The sequence below is a fragment of the Castor canadensis genome, chromosome 4, assembly GCF_047511655.1.
Source record: "Castor canadensis chromosome 4, mCasCan1.hap1v2, whole genome shotgun sequence".
Lineage (NCBI taxonomy): Eukaryota > Metazoa > Chordata > Mammalia > Rodentia > Castoridae > Castor > Castor canadensis.
The window spans coordinates 125,682,357-125,704,426 of NC_133389.1; positions in this window are offsets into that span (position 1 = coordinate 125,682,357).

Consider the following 22,070-nt stretch of genomic DNA (forward strand, 5'->3'; position numbering starts at 1 on the left):
CAAAATAGTTTCTGCTGGGTATCGAGGGGGTGGGGGGGAGAGGGAGGGCGCAGGGTGGGTGGTAAGGGAGGGGGTGGGGGCAGGGGGGAGAAATGACCCAAGCATTGTATGCACATATGAATAATAAAAAAAGAAACAACAACAACAAAAAGAACTGTGTGGTGTTAGGGTATCAGGAGGGAGGAAACATTTGATTCCATGGTCAGAGCCTGAGTTAACTTTTGTTGCTGTATAATCAAATTATGGGTTTAAATCATTTTTCTCTCTTACAAATAAGACTCCAAAGTCCTCTGAGATGAATTAATCCTGTGGTGTCTTATATATATATAGAGAGAGAAGGGAAAAAGCTGTGCATTTATTACTCATCCATGAATGTTTATTAAATGAATGAAAAAAATTGTTTTTTAATAATACAATACACATAAATTCCCATTAGCTTTCTTTGATCTCTATTATTTAAATCCACAAAACTGCCTTTAAATGAGGTAACATATACATGTGGTATGGTCTGTAGCACATGAATGTTAGCGTTATTATTTTAATGTGGATGAGGGGGTAGCATTCAATATACATCATGGTTAATGGCAAGGGCTCCCTCACTCTTCTGTTCAATCAAAAGACGATAAAAGGGAACTTGTGAAAAATTCTCTAGCTAGGTATACAGAATCATTTTTTGTGTCTGAAGCACTTTTTGTTATGTAATCTTTATTCCTCAGCAATTCCTTGATATAATAAAGCAAGAAATAATATCTTTAATTTATAGATGAAGAAATCCATGGCTCAGGAGCAGAGTGTACCAGTCTGTCCTCAGGGCCCTAACTCTGAGTTTGGTAGCTCATTAGCTCTCCTTTTATTCTGCGGTATCCCCTTTGCTTTACACAAAGCTTAAAGAAGATGATTAACAGTAACACAGGGCCCCAAACGTGCCTCTAAAGTGGGGCTAGATTAAAAGAGTGAGAAAAGAGGGGATATTAGTCCATGTGTGCTGCTGTAACAATACCACAGACTGGGTAATTTATAATGGACAGAAATGTATTGGCTCACAGTTCTGGAGGCTGGGAAGTCCAAGATTGAGGAGCTGAAGTTAGCATGAACCTTCTGGATGCTTCCTATCATGGCAAAAGATACAGCATGGTAGAAGGGTAAAACAAAAGTGAAAAGAACAACAGAAAAAGGAACTCCTTCCCATGATACAGTGTTTTATAAAGAAACCACTGCCAGAATATTGCATTAACACAGGATGAGAGCAGAGTCCCCACAGCCTAACCATCTTTTAAAGGTCTTGTCTCCTAATACAGTTACAATGGCAATTCAATTTCAACATGAGTTTGGGAGGGTACAAACATTCAAGGCAGAACAAAAGGGAGAAGAAGTGAGATGTGTGCATTTCATTGCTTGCTAATGTCTTCAAAACTCACTTAGGGGATTTGGCTAATTCCCTCCAGGATTGAGAAGGTCTGGTGTTGGTCTTAATAACCCCATTCTCAAGGCTTTTGGTGCTGCAGACATCCTTCTCACCATCTACCCACCTCCTCCCCATCACATCACTGAGGGCAGCCAAGTCAGCCTTTCCAACTCCCTTCAAGTCTCAGTTGAGTACGATGGGTGTCTTTGAGTTTCCCTCCTCCCTCTAAGGCACTAAGCATAGTTTTTGGCCTCACATTACCCTGCTGTCCCTAGATACAGGCATAAGAGTGATGTCCATTTTAAGAGCTATTCTGATATTTTTGGACAAGAAGACAAACAGGAGATGACAACCCTTACAAAGTGCACAGCAGGGCCCAAAAGGGTGAGACAAGTGAGGATGAGTGACATAAGTACAGGGCTGGATCTGTTCCTGTCTTCATCTAAACTTTTGATATTTTGTGCATTAAAACAGTCATCTTGTTTTCTGATATTGTTGATGTGTCCTTCCCTTTTGACTGAGTCAACAGAGTTTGAATCACTGGCCCTGTCAGGTTAGGTTTCACTGGCAAATTGTCTTCTTGATGATCTCAGAGCAGATCAAGGCCGATGATGCATCATCTCTTCTGAGCAAACATAGATGGGGTGACAGTGCCTGCCACAGGGTGAGAACTCAACGAGGACAGGGTACCTTTCTGTCACTGGAGTGTGGAAATATCTCCAAGACTGAGGGAATCCTCTCTGCCATAATTATGCACGATGGAATGTGGAGGGTGAGAGCACATCTGGGGATCTGCTCTCTCCTGGCATGGAAGGATTTTTTACCTCTCATGGAAGGGAGCTGTTCGCCTCTGCACCTTGGTCTCCTGGATCACAGCTCTTCTCTGCAGTGCATCCGCCAAGACTGTGAGTTTCCCTAGCACCAAGCACAGGGCCAGGCTGGGTTTGCTCAATAAATGTTAGGAAGTGAAGGAAGAAATTAGGCAGTGTTTCTGGCACATTTGAAATATTTCTGGGAGACACCTTATTATAGTGTTTTGTGTTGGCATGAACTTTTTGTACCAGAAATTCTTTTTTTTTTTTAAGTTTTAGCAAGATTTATTTTAGTATACAAGATAAAATAGGGAGAAGTGAGGATAAGGAAAAAGACATTTCTTGCTTCCCACGAAGGAAATGGAAGTAAAGACTCAAAATGGTGGTTCATATCTTACCTTTCTATGGAGTTGGAAGAAGAAATTCTTTAATAAACCAAAATTAACTCTTTCTTCTAACATTTCTATTTGTAAGAATTCAGTATACCTAGGGCCTAGTCATTTAGGACAGTCTTTAGTAAATAGGTAGAATGTCTGTCACTTGAAACCATTATTTTAGTGGCTAAAATTTTTATTGAATTAATCAGGACCTTTTGGATAGGATCCAACTGAAGTTAACTCAAGTAAAAATGGGAATGAGCTCAAATAGGGGTGAAGTCCAGGAATGGTTGCAGCTCCTGGGATTGAAATGATGGGAGAAGAACTCGTCTTCTCACTGCTGGGGAGGACGGTTTCAAGCATCCTGGGGTTCACATGCAACCCACTTAGCAACTCCAGATGAGGAGTTAACTCCAGCGGGGAGTCCTGGGAGCAGTGACCGATGAATTCCAAGTCCTGTGCTTGATGTGAACGCATCACTGGGCCAGAGTGGAGCAGCCTAGTCAGGCCTGGGTCATATCCACACCTGTGGCAGAGGAGGGGAAGAAGGGGTCAGCTCCACCTGTACTGCACAGATTGTCCTCCCCACTTCCCGGGAAGGGAGGCTCCCTCATGGAAGAATGGAGGTGATCTTAAGCAAGCTAAATCCTCAGGTGCCCACTACGCTATCACTGCACTGTTCACATTTGCTTTTCATTCTTTGCATTCAGTCTTACTACCTTATCTTCACTTAAGGTATCCATTAGATTATTATCAGAGCAGTTTTATGGTTCCACCTTTATCTGTTCTTTCTACTTTGGGAGATCTTCTCAGGCCTTTCATGAAGTAGCCATTCTCCACCCTCTCCCACCCCCACTCTTTGGAGGTATTGGGGTTTGAACTCAGGGCCTCACACTTGCTCGACAAGCACTCTATCACTGAAGCCACATGCCAACCCTTGTTACTTTGGCTTATTTTTCAGATAGGGTCTCTTGTTTTTGCCCCAGGGCCAGCGTTGGATTGTATAACAACCCTATCTCATCTTCCTGCACAGGCGTGTACCACCTTGCCTGGCCTTCTCTTTTGTTTTGTTTTTGCTTTTGAGATAGGATCTTGCTCTTAGTCCAGGCTGGCCTCAAACTCAAGATCTTCCTGTTTTAGCCTCCTGAGGGCTGAGATCACAGGCAAGTACCACTGAGCACCACTGGCCTGCTTTTCTTTATTTACCAGTCTCTCCCTTTTCATCCTTGGCTCCATGTTGGTCTTCATTGTGCAAGGTGTATCTTGGGCTTCTGGTTAACAACAACACACCGAGTGTGTTTGTGTGAGTGTGAGTGTGAGTGTGTGTGTGTGTGTGTATGGTGTTTTAAGCCTTGACCATATTTACATGTCAATTCTGATGGCCTTTAACTGGTTTCAACAAGCAGTTGCCTCACTCTGTAGGGCCTGCCTCTAATAAGCCCCCCTGGTGCTCATGGTCTGGGTGCTCACTGGGGTGTGTGGTGAAGGAGAACAGAATCTCTGGAGTATGCACTGGGCTCTCACACAACCAAGCATTTGCTAGTTCTTTTATCTCTGAAAAGCCCTGGCCTGGTCAGTTTCTACTTATCCTCTAGGTGTCCAATCAAACTTCTCTTCCTCCAGGAAGCTCCCTGGCCATCCAGACTGGGAGCTTTTCTGAATGGACAGGGCCTTTTGCAAATGGGTCAGTGCTGCCATCCACAGAGCATGGGTACAGCTGGAGTCAAGTGGGGTGGGCAGTCAAGCCCATCTCTGGTCCTACCACACCCAGGCACATAACATTATTTGGTACACACTTGTTTGCTGATCCTGCTCTTAGTGACCAGGGGGCTCCTTCAACATGGGGACTGTCTTTCAACTCTATCCGGAACCTAGGAGGACTCTGAAAAGTGTTTGGAGATGACCCATCCTGCCACCCGTAGACTCTGCCTCAGGTCTCTGCTCCTCCCAGAATACAAATCAATTAGTGCCCTATTGCCGCTGGGTCTCACTTTCTCTATTACATCCGAAAGTTCCTCTGGTAACTGACTGCCCTTATTCACCTAGTCCAATGCCTGGCATATACAATAGATGCTAAATGAGGGGTAGAGAAGTTTGAAACTTACATCTCTTTAATAAAATGTTTTAAGGTGGCATGTTATCATACACCATTTTGTTTGTATCCCCTGAAGCACGTGGTTAATACAGTATGAACTAAAGTCACATGACTTTTGTCGACACTTGGTTTGGATATTCCTTAAATATCCCTGGGTACCAGACAATTGAGTAGCACAACTAGACTTCCATTACTCTTGATATTGGGAGGAGACAAACTCAGGGACATTGAGCACACTGGGCATCCTGAGACTTTGAGATCCCAAGACCTCAGGCAGGTAATGAAAGTGAATAGGGCTGGAGTTTGGGCCCAAAAATGAGGATGGGGCTGCACCGAGGCCACACTGGTATGGGAAGAGTCAGAACTGGACTCCAAGTAGAGAATCCAGAAGTGAGAAGAAACTCGGGAAAGCCTTGGAAAGAGGTACTAGAAAGATGTCCAGACACAAACTCTGCAGCCAGGGCTTGTCACTGCAAACCTCCAAATGAGCCTGTGGGTAAAGGGATCATTTGGGGCAGAGAGCAGTTGACCTCTTAGCTACAAGTACTGGCAAACTGAGGGTCACAAGAAACATGCCATGTATGACAGAGGACATGGTGGAGGCAGATGCTCCAGCCTGGTCTCATCTAGGCTGCTTTGTGACTTGCCTTTGGAGGCCACATATAAAAAGACAGGTTGCGTGATGGGGTGTCTCTCTTCTGTGCTCTGAGCAGCTCAGGTTGTGAGAGGAGATCTCCGCCTCCTACACTGAGGCAGAGCCAGCTTCTATACATCTGCTTAAAAAAGGCAGATGCAGTGCAGATAACAGGGCCCAGAGAAGCCCTGGTCACCTGTGTGCCGTTCACAGGTGGGGACTAGCACTCACGCCCCATGCTGGGTGAGCAGGGAAGATTGGGGTGAGCTCCAGTGAGGAGAAAATGGGAAGGTGGCCTCTCCTTTCCTACAATTCCAATAGAATTTAGCCATTTGAAGTATGGAGAAAGCAGACTTGAGCCACTTTCCTCTCGGAAGGAGACTCTTTCGTTCCCAGCCAGCTTACGTCAGAGTAGAAGATGAGGCTTTGATAAAACAATGTCTTTATTTCCTATGTATATTTCTTTGTTCCAAAAAGAGCACTATGTGTTTTCATGTTGGGTTCAAAGAAGAGATTGTCCTGGAAAAACCACAGCTCCTTTGGAAGGGCAGCCAGGACGTGAAACCCCGTCCACTTAATCCTCTCCCTGCTAAGCTTAGAACTGGATTTCCTGAGCCAGGCTGAGCTCTCTGACTCAGGTGGTTTTTAATTAAAGCAATTTATATTCAAAGAATGTTCACACACACAGACTCACACAAAATCAATGAAGTCAAGAGAGGAACTAGGGAAAAATGTAACCGAGAAGCATTTATGTGAAGGGCAAAAGGATTTTTTAATTTCATTAAAAATTATTTGTAAATATACTCCCATTTCAACCAAAATTTGAAATGTGTTATACTCTACTTACTATTGTCCGCCTCCTCCTTGCTCTACCCCTATAAAATAAAGACAAGTTATATCCTATAGGCATCGCTCCTTTTTTTTTTTTTGCACTTACAATCTTTTTTTTTTTTACAATTTTCCTTACAATTTAATAAGTGTGCAGTCTAAGAGTCTAGTTGAACACATGGAAGAACTGGCTGTCATTTCCTTCAAGTAAGCCAGTAGGAATGAGGTCTTAATAAGAATGTCCCTTGAGCAAGCTCCGCCTTTTTGTCATTTCCATGAGGTTTGCTGGCATATAAATATAATCCCACATTCTTTTATGAAATACATAAATGCAATAAAATAGTTGCTTTGGTTCTTTTCTGAAGGCAGAAGGAGAAAAATGTCAAACTCTCATTGTTCAGTGTTCCCAACAGAGCCCTTTTGTATAACTAGTATGACTTTCCAGCGCTAAGTTCTTAGCTGCAGATAATAGCTTGAAAGCTATCTGAACTCATTCTGTTATGAAGATGAAAGAAAGTCTTTAAAATTAATCCATGGCATCTCTGAAACAAAAAGAAGGGCACTTGCCCAACTCATATCCTTGGGCCAAAGCAGTGAGCAGGCAGAAGGAAAATGCCAAAATTTGACTGCTCAAAAACCAGAGTTTGATATGACACAAGCACAGCAGATTAGCAACCAGATTTTTGCTTCTGCCTGTCACTGTTTGGAAATAGGCAACTGTGTGCTATATTATTTGATATTATCACTAAATTAAAGGTTAATGTAAGGCATCTGATTAAGTCAAGTGTTAAGAGCCTGTTACATTGCTGTTCTGTAACAAAATATTAGCTTATGAGATGTAAGTATTTAAAGGAGATAAAATAATCCTTATTTAAAAACTAGAAGGCTGTCTTAGAAGACTATTTAAACAAAGGAAGCAACTGAAAAGCAATGTGTGTCAAGTTAGAACACACATTCAAGAACATCCTGAATGATATGCATACCATGACATCCTGAAGGATCAATTTTATTAATAAAATTGTATCTCCAAAAATATTTATATTACAACAAATACTTCATTAAGGAATTATAGATATCATGAAAATAAAAGAGCTAAAAAAACTTTTAAGCAAATGATGTTATTTAAAACAGCATCAGTGGAATTCAAGTGAAAAGGATTGGAAATACTGCATAGAGTTACAAAATAATTATGCAAATAATACTGTTACTATGTGCAAGCAATTAAAATATAATAAAATACAAATCCCAACCATGGTAAGACACACACCATAAAATACATAGTGCTATGATCTGATCCGAATGTTACCCCCCCCAAAATTCATACTTTAAAACCTAATCTCCAATTTAATAGTGTAAGAAGGACAGAGCTCTGGGTCATGAGGTTCCAACTTCATGAATTGGATCAGCGCCCTTACAAAAGAGATCCCAGAGAGCCTGTTAGCCCCTTCTGCTATGTGAGCATACAGCAAGAAGGTGCTGTCTGTGAGGACCAGTGCTGTCTATGAGGACCAGGCCTCACCCGACAATGAATCTGCTGCGACTTCATCTTGGATTTCCTGGCCTCTGGAAATGTGAGAAATAAATTTCTGTTGTTTATAAGACACCTGGTTTATAGATTTTTTTTAATACACCCCAATCAGACTAAGACACAGAGGAATAAAAATATGCTATACCTATGTGGAAAAAATATTTTGTTAATTTATTTTGTTGCTTTGTTTTTGAGAAATGTAAGAGAGACTATGAGTACATAGAAAAACATGTTTTATACTAGAAAAACATATATATATATAAATCAGAGCTAAAGATCTGATTTTTAACATCTTGCTAATAAAAATGCCAATACAATTTTCAGAAATGTTCAAAATGTCCAAAAATACATCTGAAAAAAACCTTCATGTATGAGTATCTAGGAAAATCCTGACTGTCTAGAATAATGATGTAGGACTTTCTCAGGTTTCAAAGAGTATGTAATTGTTTCAATTAAACCAGCATAGTCTTATTACAGAATAGATTAATAGGATGCTGTCCCTAATACCTGCACAGTGCCTGGAAAATAAACAGTAGGTTTCAATGTTTGATGAAAGAGTAAATGAATATATGAAAGAGTGCATCTGAAAAGAAAACTTTTAATAATATAAAGGAAATCAGCTTTAAATCTCTGGTTCAGAGTCATGGAGTTGCTGTGTCAGGTATGTGTTTTTTGTCCCAGCTTCTTGGGAGGCTGAGGCAAGAGGATCTCTTGAGCCCAAGAGATCGGAGCCAGCCAATCTCTTGCAAGACAGGAAGAAAAGGATAGAGAGAAAGAGAGAGGAAAAGAAAAAAGGGGAAGAAGGGAGGAAGGAAGGTACTGAAAATTTCCTTTATAGTAGCTAACAACAATGAAAATTTCTATTTAATAAGACCAAGTCCCAGCTAATGTCATCAGTGCTTCTCAAATGTGATCAATTTATAGACTGCTTTTAATGCAAAAAAATTCTGATTAGTCCAAATAATGACACAAATTATTTTTATAGGTAGCAATGCTTAAATATAAACACAAAACTAGTTATATGCCTCTAAAGTTTTTGACCTCAAAATATATTTAGCAACTAAGCATCCATTATTTTAGGACCAATAAAATTTGCATAAGCAACACTTTTAAGATGTAATCGATGGTATTCTATGGAAACCAAGTTGTTGGGTTTCGTGATAGGAAGATGTGTTTGGTTTTTTTGCATTTCACTTGGTGACTTAAGTCCTTTGATCTTGAATATGATGAAGCATTACTTGAGGTTTCTTTGTGTCATTGCTACTGTTTTTAGTGCTTATATTTCTGCTTTTGTCTACTTGATCCAGTACGCTCATTGTCCAGCCAGTGTGGCACATTGTCTTGCATACAGCATTGTGCTCAATGTTGTGTACAGTGTTGTGTACAGTATGGCACTGACATCTCAGCTCAAGTTCTCTTTGAAACACAAATGCAGATAATGGACTCCAGGCAGCACTTTGTTACAAGATGGTCATCCTAATGACCCCGAATACTTTCAGATTCCTTTTCTTGGATCACAATCCAAAGAAAAGCCCCATCTCAGTTTGAGAACTGTTGCCCTAGCAATCAATTTTTTTTTGACAGCACCGGGGTTGGAACTCAGGTCTTTGTGTTTGCTAGGTAGATACTCTCCCTCCAGCTCCAATTTTTATTTTTTAATTATAGGATATCAGAACAAACTGAGAAATCTTTTGTGGCTGTTACAAATGAGAGTGTGATTTGATGTAGATTTTAGCACTGATCTTGGCCATGAACACAGTAATGGTTCTTTGGAGCTAGGCACTGCTCACCCTATTCTGCAGATGCATAAATTGAGGCAGGCAACAGTACTCCAGGAGCATGGAGAAAGTGGTAGAGAAATTTTAATCAGAGGTCAAAGCTGTGTCTGTGTGAGAGGGAGAGTTGGGGGAATCACCAAAACCACCCAGCCTTTGACTTGCTGACAATCACCTTCACCTTTCTTTTTCTGCCTAAACAGGACTCATTGGTATTTCAGGTCACAATGCAGAGGGCTTTCTCTGGGATTTGTGCTAAATATACTCCCTGTACCTGGGTGTCCTATTCGGCTACTGGGGACCCAAAAGAGACTGATAATGTGAGATCATGAGAGCCAGCCCTCGGCTTGCAAGGTGTTATCCCTTTCTAATTACAGACCACGGGGTGACTGCTTACCATGGGGAGCTACTAGGCTTTCCCAAGTACAGCTGTCCTTCCTTGAACAGCTGCTAGGTGCTCAGCAGCCAGGGGAGCCCTTCAGATAAATAGCACCTGGGGTTACATTGCCTCAGCTGTGGCATGTGGAGGCATGGTCCTCAGGTATCTGGGCATGAACTTGACTTAGTCACAGAGAGACTGGAGAGAATATTTCTTCAGATTGAACCAAGGTGCAGCCACCTCCCCAAGTAGCAAGAAAATATCACCCTAGCCACTAGGAGAAATCACTAGAGATTGCAGGCCTCCAGAGAGGTGGTGCCAAAGATTCACGGTGTTAATTTAGATGACAGTTCATTTAAATTCAGCTCTCTTAGGCTTGAGGCTTTTCTGCAACTCAGCAGTATAGAAGTAGAAAATTATTTTGGTTCTATAATTCTTATTAGTAAATACAGTAAGGGCTGGAGTTATAATTTTAAATAACTGGTTTTGACTTATTTGCATGTTTGGGTTAACCTACCCAAACCAAACCAGTTTGCTCTCATCCTGTACTTGTATTGTTGTTCTTATTTTTAGGACTCCAAAGCAGAGTTTAATACATTATTAAGAGGGAATTTGACTTATCTGTAATAAGGATCTTTTTAACATCAGCTAAAGTTTGAAAGCCAAATACTTATAAACATGTTCCTCCTACATGTACAAAAGAGAGGATGTAAACCAAATAGTTAACAATGATTATCTCAAGGGAGTGGTATCAGATAGGTGGAAAATGGCACTTTCTGTTTCATACACTTCCATTGTCTTAGTGTCTTTGTTTAATAATGAGCATGTGACTCATACTTTAACTTTCAAAAATACAGTTTTTATTTAGAATAATTTCATTCACTTAGGAAAAACTAAACTAGATTCACACTCCTGCCATAAATAAATACGACTCAAGGTATATTAGAATAAATTGATTTGAGTTGATTGGTGTTAGGCGGGATCTGTGGAAATTGACGACACATTCCAGGGTAGGGCCTCTCCCTACAAACAGGAGGGCTGCTTTTTTGTTTCCTTTCCTCCAAAGCTCTGATTGAAAAGTTGTATAAAATCAGGCAGATTGCCAGCCCTTGAATGGAACCTGGGAGGCAATGATGGTAATCACTGTGCCCTGTGAAAACAGAGGACCCAGCCTCAGTGGCCTGGACCCAGCCATGGATCCGCCTTACCTCTGATTTCTGGGCAAATATATCCATGGTGGTATGCCACGGTAGAACCCTGAAAATTCTAGTGTTGGTGTGTTGTTGAGAAACACAGCGTGCCTCTTCCATTCCAATTTGGTTTCAGGGAGGATGGGGGAGATCCACAGTCTGGTCCTGGCTCTGCTCTTCATTGTTTATAGTCTCAATGTCTTTATGGGTCTCAGTGTCCTCAACTCAACACACACAAGATTGAACTTATGTGATCTCTATGAGTTCTTACAGCATGAAAGCTTTATGACTTTTAAAGTGGTCCCTAACTAAAGAATTTTAAGTAATGAGTACCTTATAGTTCCTTGTTTATCCTTTAAAAAAAATCTGAGTTTAATTAAACAGAAAAACTCAGGCAGAAATGCAGTCAAATGAGTCTATGTCAAAGTCACATCAGTCAAAGTCAGTCTAATCTAGTTTTAGTAGGACAATTGAGAGACATGGTGTGTTCAGGGTTTCTCCTCAAATGAATATGGACTTGGGTGATGATTTTGCCTCAGTGCTCCATCACGGAGGTAGGGAGGCCTTATAGGCTGTCTTCATTATCCCAGTACCTGAGAAATTAGGACCAAGTCATTCATTTTCTTCCTAATTACACCCTAGCTCAGGGCAGAGCTGTGCATGGCTCCAGGACTTCTGAGCTGTGTAACTTGGGAGACTTACATATTCCTGATATTCCTCCCTTCTCTAATGTTTATAATAGAACTATTTAGAATATTTATGGCACAGGCAATTGTGAGGATTAAAAGAGTTCCTCAATGTAAAATGTTTTGAACAGTGTCTACTACAGAGTAAATACTCCACAAATGTTAGTTTTTATTGTCATAATGGATTCCACAACCTTTTTGTGGATACCAATTACACAACTTAAGCTAAGTTAGGGTAGGATTCTGAATTTTACAGTCACCGTAGTCTTAATTGAAAAAATGTGGATTTCCTATGTCTTTTTCCTTCTTTATTTTTTTTAATGTGAGACGGGGTCTTTCTTTGTAGTTAGCTAGCCTAGAACTCAATATGTATCCTAGACTAGCCTTGAACTCTTGATCTTCCTGTCTTGGCTTCCAAAGTGCTGAGAGTACAGGTGTGTACCACCATGCCCAGCTTCCAGTTATGTCCCACTACCAATTATGCAGCTATAGTTTTATAATAGAAAGAAATCAGTCTTGCTATTATGCCAAGCTCTCTGCAGAAACACATTGATGATTTTCGGTCATCTCCATATATGTTATTTCATAAAAATCCTGTTATGAGTATTTTCAACAACCTGTGATCAAATTAAGAGCAACTGCATGATTTTTGTTGTCTTCCAGAATAGCAGAGATTTAATTTATTCCAATTCAAATTTCCTGAACTTAATATGAAATATTTTACAAAGCAAATTCTTTGAATCTTGTAGTGACTTTATCCTTTGCATTTCCCTCTGTATTATTTCTGGATATAGTGACTTGAAGCTTTCAGTATATTGGTGGGAGAGATTATGCTGAAATAAACTCAGCACAAATTCTCACATCCAAGTTCATGAACTGCCAAAAGCCTACTAAACAATAGAATGTAGTGTTGCCAGTGGTCACCTTGAAGTCCAGGCAAGAGTTGTGGTTCCAGGTTCTGTCACACTAAATATATTCATCTTGCTAAGTACACATATCAGGTTCACTGCCTCTGTTCAGGGCAGCCTCTCATAACTAGCAGCAAACATTCTGATTAGTGAGAAGTGTTTTCACATCTGCTTATTTCAAGAAGTGTTCTTCTCTTCTCACAGAAAAATTGGGATAAGGCAAATATCACCAGTCCCATTCATTTCCACTTGCAGTTTCAGCTAGTATGTAAATACAAGGCACTGAGGACCAGAAAATGCCTTAAACTAACACAGTATTATAACTGCCTTGCCCAGGGCCAGGGAATGATGGGAAATTGGCATTCCTAATGGAGCTGTGGTGAATATTCGTTTTTCCATCTGGAAACTAAGCATGTGCAATTTAGGAGATTGGAAACTCGTGTGACTTTAGCGTTGCACCTACCTAAACTTTATAATCTTGACAGTGAAATTCCTATTCAAACTGAGTGTTTCTGTAAATGTATGTAAATAAGAAATAGAACTGAAAGTAATTAAGTCCAGTTTTCAGAGGTAACCTGGGGCATAGTCACGTTTAAAACAAAAACTGTGGGTAGGCAACCCAGGACTACACTTTGATCGTTATTACAGAGGTTGCGGGAATTTGGGTAAGTTCTCTGCTCATGTCTCCACACGATTTCAATTTCTTTAAGAGTTGCCAGGATCTCCTTAGAAATGCAGAATATTGGGGAAATGGAAGGAAATCCAGTAACTTGAAGACACACTTTATGCCATAAATAAAATACTGTAGTTAGAGCTTGGGTTGAAAACCTCCTGGGGATTGACAGCTCGTTCCTCTGCTAGAATTGCTCTTTCGGCTTGGCTTTGCATCTCCCACTGTTCTGCACAAATGAACCAAACTGGGAATCGGTTGGAGTCACTGAAGCTTAACACAACTCCAGCTATTGTTTACATGGCTCCCATGAACCCCCTGTGCCAAGCTGATTAGATTTACAGTTCATTCGATAAGCTTGTCTGCTTATGGCATAGAAGGCACTGATCCTTTCCATAAAATGAAACTAGAGACAGAGAGGGGAGGCAAACACACAGACCTTTAATGAATAGAGAACCTAAGAGACTTAGGTGGGGAACATTGAAGTACCTAGAAAGTGTCTCTGTGCTGGGTTCAATGCTGAAATGACACTTTGGGTTTTGCCCTCCTGCTTACCAGAAACTCTGCAATGCCATTTTAAACTCCTTTGTGATCATGGATATGCTGAACGGATGTGACTAAGGACTAAAGAAGCTTCTTTAAAATAGAGATGAAGTGTAGGAAGCACTGTGTGGTCTGTGGAAGCCATCACCAACCACACAATGACAGACAGAACTGCTTTTGTCTCTGGCTCCTCCCCATCCCCAAGCTAGAGAGAGGTTAGGAAAAAGTGTACAAAAGCTACCCCACTGACACATGCTTTGGGTTCATTTATTAATCATGGAGCCATGAAATCATCACCCCCAAAATTCTTTCTAGTCACATTTTAGTCAGTATAACTGATCTCACTTCTCAAAGAGCATGATTCAATTGTGTTGTCAAGTACAGCTTAGCACTATGGGCTTATTCCCACTGTGAAAATGGCAGATACTCACCATCAGAGAAGACCCTCTCAGGAACTTTACACCACATCTGTGTTGGTTATCCACTGCTTCATCACTAATTTAGTGGCTTGAAATGACAACTGCTTTACTAATACTGCACAATTCTGCGGGTCTGGGATTCAGTGGGGTTACTGGGTGGAATTTAGTTAGTGGCTGGGCAGGTCTGTGGGGTCCAAGATAGCCTCATGGCCATAACCTTGGTGTGAACAGCTGGAAGGCTCAGGGCTCAGCTGGACCTACCTTCTCCATGTGTTCTCATGTCTACTCCACCATGGACTATGGACTTCTTACATGGTGGTTCAGGATCCAAGAATGAATGTGCCCATGGTCCCAGGAGTAAACCCTAAGGCTCCTGTGTTTTAGCTTTGAAAATATCAGTTTTATATTTCTAATTTCTATTGGTCAAGAAAGTCACCAAGCCCAGTTCAGATTCAAGGAGAAGGAAAATAGACCCCATCTCTCAACCACAGAAAAGTGAAAAAAAGAAAAAGAGAATTCTGCAGCTATCCTGAATCTGCCTCACACTCTTGTGATATGAGAAAAAGATTTCAGTATTATGTCATTTTTTTCAAATCTCTTACCCAATAATGGGAAAAATAGAAGAAAAATGTTAAGGAGACATTATGTAGCCCCAAGTGAAAAAAGATATATTCCTTATTCAAAAGGTGTTATATTCCTTGCCAGGCTTGGTTTTGGTTTGTTATAAAACATAAGCTCTAAATTTAGTGTGGTTGGTTTTCCTCTCCCTGAAATGTGGCTTTTAACCCTGGTATGCACTGAATACTTAATGATATTTAGTGACATTTGAGAGACCCATTAATGAGAATATATGACTGAAAGGAATTACACAGCTTTCGCATGGATAACTCTTGGCTGGAATTTTTACTACCAACCGTGAACAATTCACAGAGAAAATTGATGTCTATACAAAATAGTTGATTCTGTTAAACTCTGGAACTCACACTTCGGATGCCTGGTCTGTCATCTTATTGCTATGACCATACTACCTCACTCACCATGCAAGTCTCAAGAATTCTGTGTGGGCTGCAGTTGTGGCTTAGAGGCGCATCATACCATCATTGCAGGTGTGAACAGAAGTCATTTCTTTCAGTGTTTTCATTTTTCATTGCAATAAAAGGTCACTTCTCTAGTGTTCTTCAAGTTCATAAACCTCTGCTTTGATACTCAATGCATGCCTTCTCCCAGGAATCTTCCTGAGAAAGCCTTGCTGGCACAAGCTTCCTACATTTGTGCACTTGGAATGGGGAGAAGGTCGGGTACAGAGGTTGACCCATTTATTGACTGCAGAGTGGGGTAAGTGGTGAAGGGGTGGTGAAGGGAATCTATCATTTGAGCCATTTCCTTCCTACTTCATGTCTTTGTGTCTTCTCTTGTCAAAGGATGCGACACACAGGGTGAGTTTTGTAAGCACTTGGGACAGTAGACCAAAGAGTGAAACAAGTACATTTTCCAGTTTGGGGAATCTAGTCCTCCAGAATCCTGCTGCTTTGTTCAGAGGACATCTGAGTTTGCAGCCACATGGCTCCCTCTCCAATATTCCCTCCCTACTCTCCTCCAAACTCCCCCAAATTATGTGCTAAGAATTTCCACTCTAGATTATGCAGTCTACTTTCACTTTTTCCTAGGTATCTCTGAATTATTGGCAGGATTATAGCCTTAGAGAACTGAGTCCCAAGTGGTGTCTTGCTAATTGACCAACTCCATGAAGGGTTTTTCCATTTCTGTGAGAATTACTGACCTGGGTAAGGAGGATGTGCCTTTTAGATACAATGTACTGTTGGATATGCTCCATTTTAAGCAAGTAATATAAGGGTGATAAACTTTCTAAAGTTAACAAATAGACAAAGACCTCCAATTTCAAAGAAGTCCTGGTGTGATGAAAACCTTAGATACCACAGGCAGTCATTTCAGGTTTGTTTGTTTGTTTTGTAACTTCTGTATTCTAGGCCCAGTGTTTGGCACTGGAGATACTTTGAAGGAACTGGCAGTTTCGTAGCAGACAGCCATGAAAGCTGGTGAGCCGCAGTATCACTCAATATGAGGTAGGAGAGAGGAGTATACAGAATGGCAGCTTAGTCTAAGAAGAGAGAGGCTGGGCAGAAGGACAGGGTAGCTACTTCATGTTTACTTTCCTCTTTGAATGTTCATTGCAAGAGGCAAGTCACGGGAATATATATAACAAATGCATATATGTATGTTGAAATTACTTGAGCTTTGAGATATATCTTAAAAATATACATAACACTCAAATTACTTTTCCTGCATTTGAATTATTTAGAAAATATAGATTGAGGCCAGGCATGGTGGCATGTGTCTGTAATCCCAACCCTCAGGAGGCTGAGGCAAGAGGATCAAGAGTTCAAAGTCAGCCTGGGTTACATAGCAAGACCTTGTCTTAAAAAGCAAAACAAAACAAAAACAAACAATCCAAAAGATCCCAGGTGGACACTGTTTATAACCACTAAAGACTTTGTTAGCAGACTGTAGCCAGGACATAAAGTCTCGCACTTGCACACTGATGTTTATTGCAGTACTGCTCACAATAGTCAGGTCATGGAAACAATCCAGATGCCCTACACTGGTGAATGGATTAAGAAAATGTGATATATATACACGATGGAGTTCTATTCAGCTGTAAGGAAGAATGAAATTATGTCATTTGCAGGTAAATGGATAGAACTGGAGGACATCATGTTAAGTGATATAAGCCAGGTTCAGAAAGACAAAGGCTTCCTGTTTTCCCTCATAAACATACACACAAAAAGAAACATGTGTATATATATGAGAGAGAGAGAACATTTATACATATAACATATTTGCAATAGTGGAACTACGTTATGGAACTCAGGGGAGGAAGGAAAGGAAAAGAGAGTGATAGAGTCAACAATACTAAAATACACTGCATCTGCACAGGTAGAGGACACACCAATATACACTGTTGAATAATGGAGGGTGGGAGGGAAAGGATAAGAGAGAGTAACAGAGGGGACTGAACTGGCCAAAGTTAAGTATATTCATAACTGGGATACATTGAGAAACCCCTTTGAACATTGACTTTGGATGTAAAAATGAAAGATGGGACTGTGAAATAGATATAGGGGGACACTTGTAAGAGAGGAGTGGAGATGAAGGTGAAGGAATATGGTTGATGGGCTTAGTATATATATATGAAATAGATCAATGAAACCTCTTGCAACTGTTTTTAAGTGGGGGCAGAGAGTGGGTTGGAGGAGGGGAAATGGTGGGAGCAATCTAACAAATGTAAGGCCATTTGGATTTGTCAAAACAAATACCCCTGTATAATGAATATATGCTAATAAAAAAATTTTAAAAAGCGTCTCATAAAAATACAGGTATTTTGGTTATTTCCAGACTGTAAATTAGGAAATACTAAATGCCCTTCAAAATCAAAGAGGTGACTGTCTCCCTGTGTCCCATACCTTCTTACCTCCTTTTCAACAGATGTGGTCTTCACCCAACCATTTCTGTAACCAACAGCAACCAGGGTGGGTCAACTAGTTGGGGAGAGTAAACTTCTGGAGCAACAGGGTGAGGCTTTATTTCCTAGGAGGGTCCAAAGCTAAAAAAATATCCCTCCGGTTCATCAGACTAGGTAGGGCGCACATTCCCCTGGTCAGGCTCCCCAACCCCCCATCCTTCTCTAACTAGGACGACCAGGGAGCATTGTGTGTGAACATCCCAACCTAACCGACAAAATGTTGCTGGTGACCTTTTCCTGCCAGAAAACACATTGGATCCAGATCACACTTTGTGAACAGGCACAATTCCTTGCTTGGGAATCAGGAAATTTGGTCTCAGTGGACTAATTGCCTGCCAAGGCTGAAGAGGGGTCTGAAGGAGTAGTCTGAATCATGAAATCAGAAGTCAGGAAATCCTGAATCTTAATTTGGTCAGAGATACTGGCAATCTCTCTTATGAAAAGTCCCTGTCTTGGTGTTTCCAGACGTAAAATTCGGACCAAGAATTTTACCATGTGGCGAAGGACTTCAGGGTTTCTACAGATTTTCAAAACTGAAATATGATACAAATACCAGTTTGCTTATTTCCCTCCTTATCGCCAGGGAATGTCCAGAAATACATTGATAATGCAGAAACATTTGGCCCTTCCTTTTGGTCATGTGAGCTGGGACAGCAAAGCCATTGTCATAGGGACATTGTCCACTATTCTGTGGTTCAGATTTCTGCATTCTTTCTATCATTGTTCCTTGTTCTATATAGTTCACAGTGCACAAATGATTGCACTTTAGTGTTTTGCTAATGTTCCAGTAGAAGAGATCTGTTAAATACCTATGAATATTTATTTGTATGCAAATAACTTGTTTTCCAGATTCAAATATTTTAAAGAAAATTTAAAGTTCAAAATCTAATTTCCTTATCCAGTAGTACAGTTGCTTAACTACCTTCTTAATATATTTTAAGTAGTAGAAGCTGCTGTACTATTAGCAGTAAGATGTATTCTATAACATAAAGCTCCAAGAGAAATAACAATGGTTTTGAAGTTGGCTGTGATTTGGCATAAATTCAGAACATACACTCTTCCCCAGCTGTACGGATTGTGAAAAGAGGAAGATAAGGGAGCGTTTGGAAAAGTCCCTCTGCTTTCACCTCTTCTTCCTGCCAGGCTTTGTAGCTGGTCAGTCCTCGGAACCATTTGTCTCTTCTGAGATTATGATGTCAAGTTCAAGCCACCTTGTTGCTTCTCCAAACATTGGTAAGAAGGAAGTTGTCGAGAGCCAGAGTGAACCCCAAAGTTACTGCTACCCAAACCTCAGGCAATGATAAGACAAGGACTATTTTCCAAACTGTAACCAGAAGAAATGGTTTTTCCTAACCATTTAGATAAAAAGAATTTGGGCACAAGTGGCCTCCTTATATTTCATACCAATTACCTGAGGCATCTCTTGTTTTATTTTCTAGTAGGCCTTCTGCACCTTCATTTTCATAGCTACCATTTTATTTGGCACATGTTAAGAGTAGACATGTGCGTATGTAATCTCAGTTAATCCTTGTAACAACTTGGAAAAGTAGGAATTCTGGCCATTTTACAGATAAGAAAACTGAGTCCTAGAGAAGTAATTTGTTCTGGTCTGTCAGTTAGGAAGTGGGTGAGGCTGAGCTGTCTTTCCTTGAGGGCTTGCCTTGACCTGAACTGATACATACTTCGGAGATCACTGGTTTAAGGCTTAACTCAAAATCAACTAGTCTAACTTTTTTCACAGAAGATTTAGAAAGCAAGTATGATTTGGATATGAAGTTTCCCCCTCAGAAGGCTTGAGTGTTGAAGGCGTGGTCCCCAGCTGGTGGATACAATCAAGAGAGGTAATTGGATTATGAGGATTCAGGCCTAATCGGGATGGATGCATAGTTTGACAGTATTATTGGGAGATGACGGAAACTTTCAGAGGCAAAGCCTAGTTGGAGGAAGTAGGTCCTGGGACCATGTCCTTGGGAGCTGTATCTTGTCCCCAGCTGTTTTCTGTTGCTCTTTCTTATTCCTGGCCTCCAGACTTGGGAGCTCACTTTTAAATTTACCTCGAGTCACTCAAGTGTTTGAATTTATTTCTGGGTGGCAAAATGTGGCTTCTTGGCTTAGAAAAATTCCCTCAAAACAAACTGGAAAAAAAGAAATCCCACCAAAAATGGCACCATGAAATACTCTCCAGCATTTTAATGAGCTCATTGTAAGTGAATTAGAAACATTCAAATGCAATTTACTTTAAAATAGATCTGGGTGTTAAAATAGGGGACAGTTGGCAGTTTGAATTCTTTTGATCTCAACCAAAGGAAGGTTTGTCTCTATAAAATGTGCTATGATTTAGAGCAACTAAAGCATCACTTAAAAAAAAAAACCATTCAGGTTCAGTGTGGACAAGAAAACTCCCTGAACACTTATATAAAGAGACAAAAGAGCATTGTGCACAAAATCTTTTTCTGAAACAAAAAAAATTGCCATTCAAAAGCAAAATCCCTATTTGAAACCATTTACTATTTATATCTAGTTTTCAAAACTGTATGTATAATATAGTTATATAAATACATATAACTATATGTATAACAAAACGCATAGCTCATAAAAACCTTATTTTGAAAACCTGTATCTAGGTGGAAATCTGGTTTTGGTGCAGCATTCTGTGTGTTTTACGTCACATTCTTTCTATTAATTCTGATGGCAAGGCAGCTCTTGGGGCAACTTCATAGCTGGGAGAACCAAGATGCAGAGAGATTAAACGGTCCCCATGGCTAATGTGCAGCAGAGGCAGGGTGTGAAGCCAGGGATTGGCTCCCACAGACTGTGTGCTAACCACACAGACTAATGTATGGCCTGTCATTGACTGGGCTCTAGAGAAACACGAAACCTATAATGCAACCACAGCAGGAGAATAAGAGATGTTTCATAGAAACTCAATAATTGTTTCTATGTTGCATAAAAGCAGCAAATATGATATTCTCTGTTATCAGTGATGATGAAATCAGTATAACTGTGCACTTGATAGCAAAATGATTAAAGTAGGCCCCAGGAAATGGTAACTCTATCAGGGATAACAGATTCTTCATACTTCTTCATGGGTGACCAATACTTTTAAATTATTTAAAAGCTCTCCCACCAAAAGTGAGATACTGAACACACATATCATTTTCTCTTGACAAGTGTACTGGTAAAACATAGGAATTCTATAGCTCTCACTATTACAAATACCTCTACTCGTAGCTTACACTGCGATACAATTTAAATTTTTTATTTTGTAGAAGTGTCCTCTATAATTGTGTTATTAGATTCCTTTTTGTTTGTTTTCTAATCAGCCTTTTTTTTGGACAAGACAGTTTTGCCAGTGAACTGGATTTGTAGAATCCCTTCTTCTTTCAATGTGCATATCCTGTTTTCTATGGACATGTGTGCATGTGGGCGTGCACCTTCACCCACACAAACACACCATCTGTGCCCTGTATGGTTAGCACACCTTTATCACCAAGCTATCTGTCTCCCTTCGGCTGCAAACAAATATCTTCCTGTCTTGGCTTTTTTTTTTTTTCATTGAAACTATGTACCTCCCTCTGTAGGTTTTTACCTCACAATTTTTAGGACTTTAGATTACTTTTATTCCTTTAGTCTCAGAGAGTAAGACATCCTCCATGATCTTGAATGAACCCCTAAGCCTCCCTTTTACAACACACTTTTGTAAAATACTCAACTCTCTTTTACCATGGAAATAAGAACTGAGCCACAAAACTTGATTGTGACAGTCAGGAAGATAATGATCTTCAAGGAGATTAGGTCAGGAGTCCGAGAGTTTGACTCAACGTCAAGTATGTCTGGCATCCTAGGTAGGAGATAGGTAGGCATATAGTGGATATGTTTTTCATCTGTAATGGGCCCTAGGCATAATCTAAAGCTAGTTTCTCTCCTTCTTTTCTTTTTTTTTTTGGGAGGGGGGGCAGTACTGGAGTTTGAACTCACTTGTTAGGCTATCTCTTGAACTATGCCTCCAGCCTTTTTTTTTTGCTTTGGTTATTTTTGAGATAGGGTCTTGCTTTTTGCCCTGGATCCTCCTATTTTTATTCTTCTCATCAGAGCTGGGATGACAGGCAGGTACCACCATGCCCAGGTTTTTCTATCGAGAAGGGTCTCACAAAGTTTTTTGCCCTGCTGGTCTTGAACTGCCATCCTCCCTATGTTAGCCTTCTGTGAAGCTGGATGACAGGTGCATGCCATGGTGCCCAGCTGTTGATTGAGAAAGTGTCTTTTCCCCACATTTTACC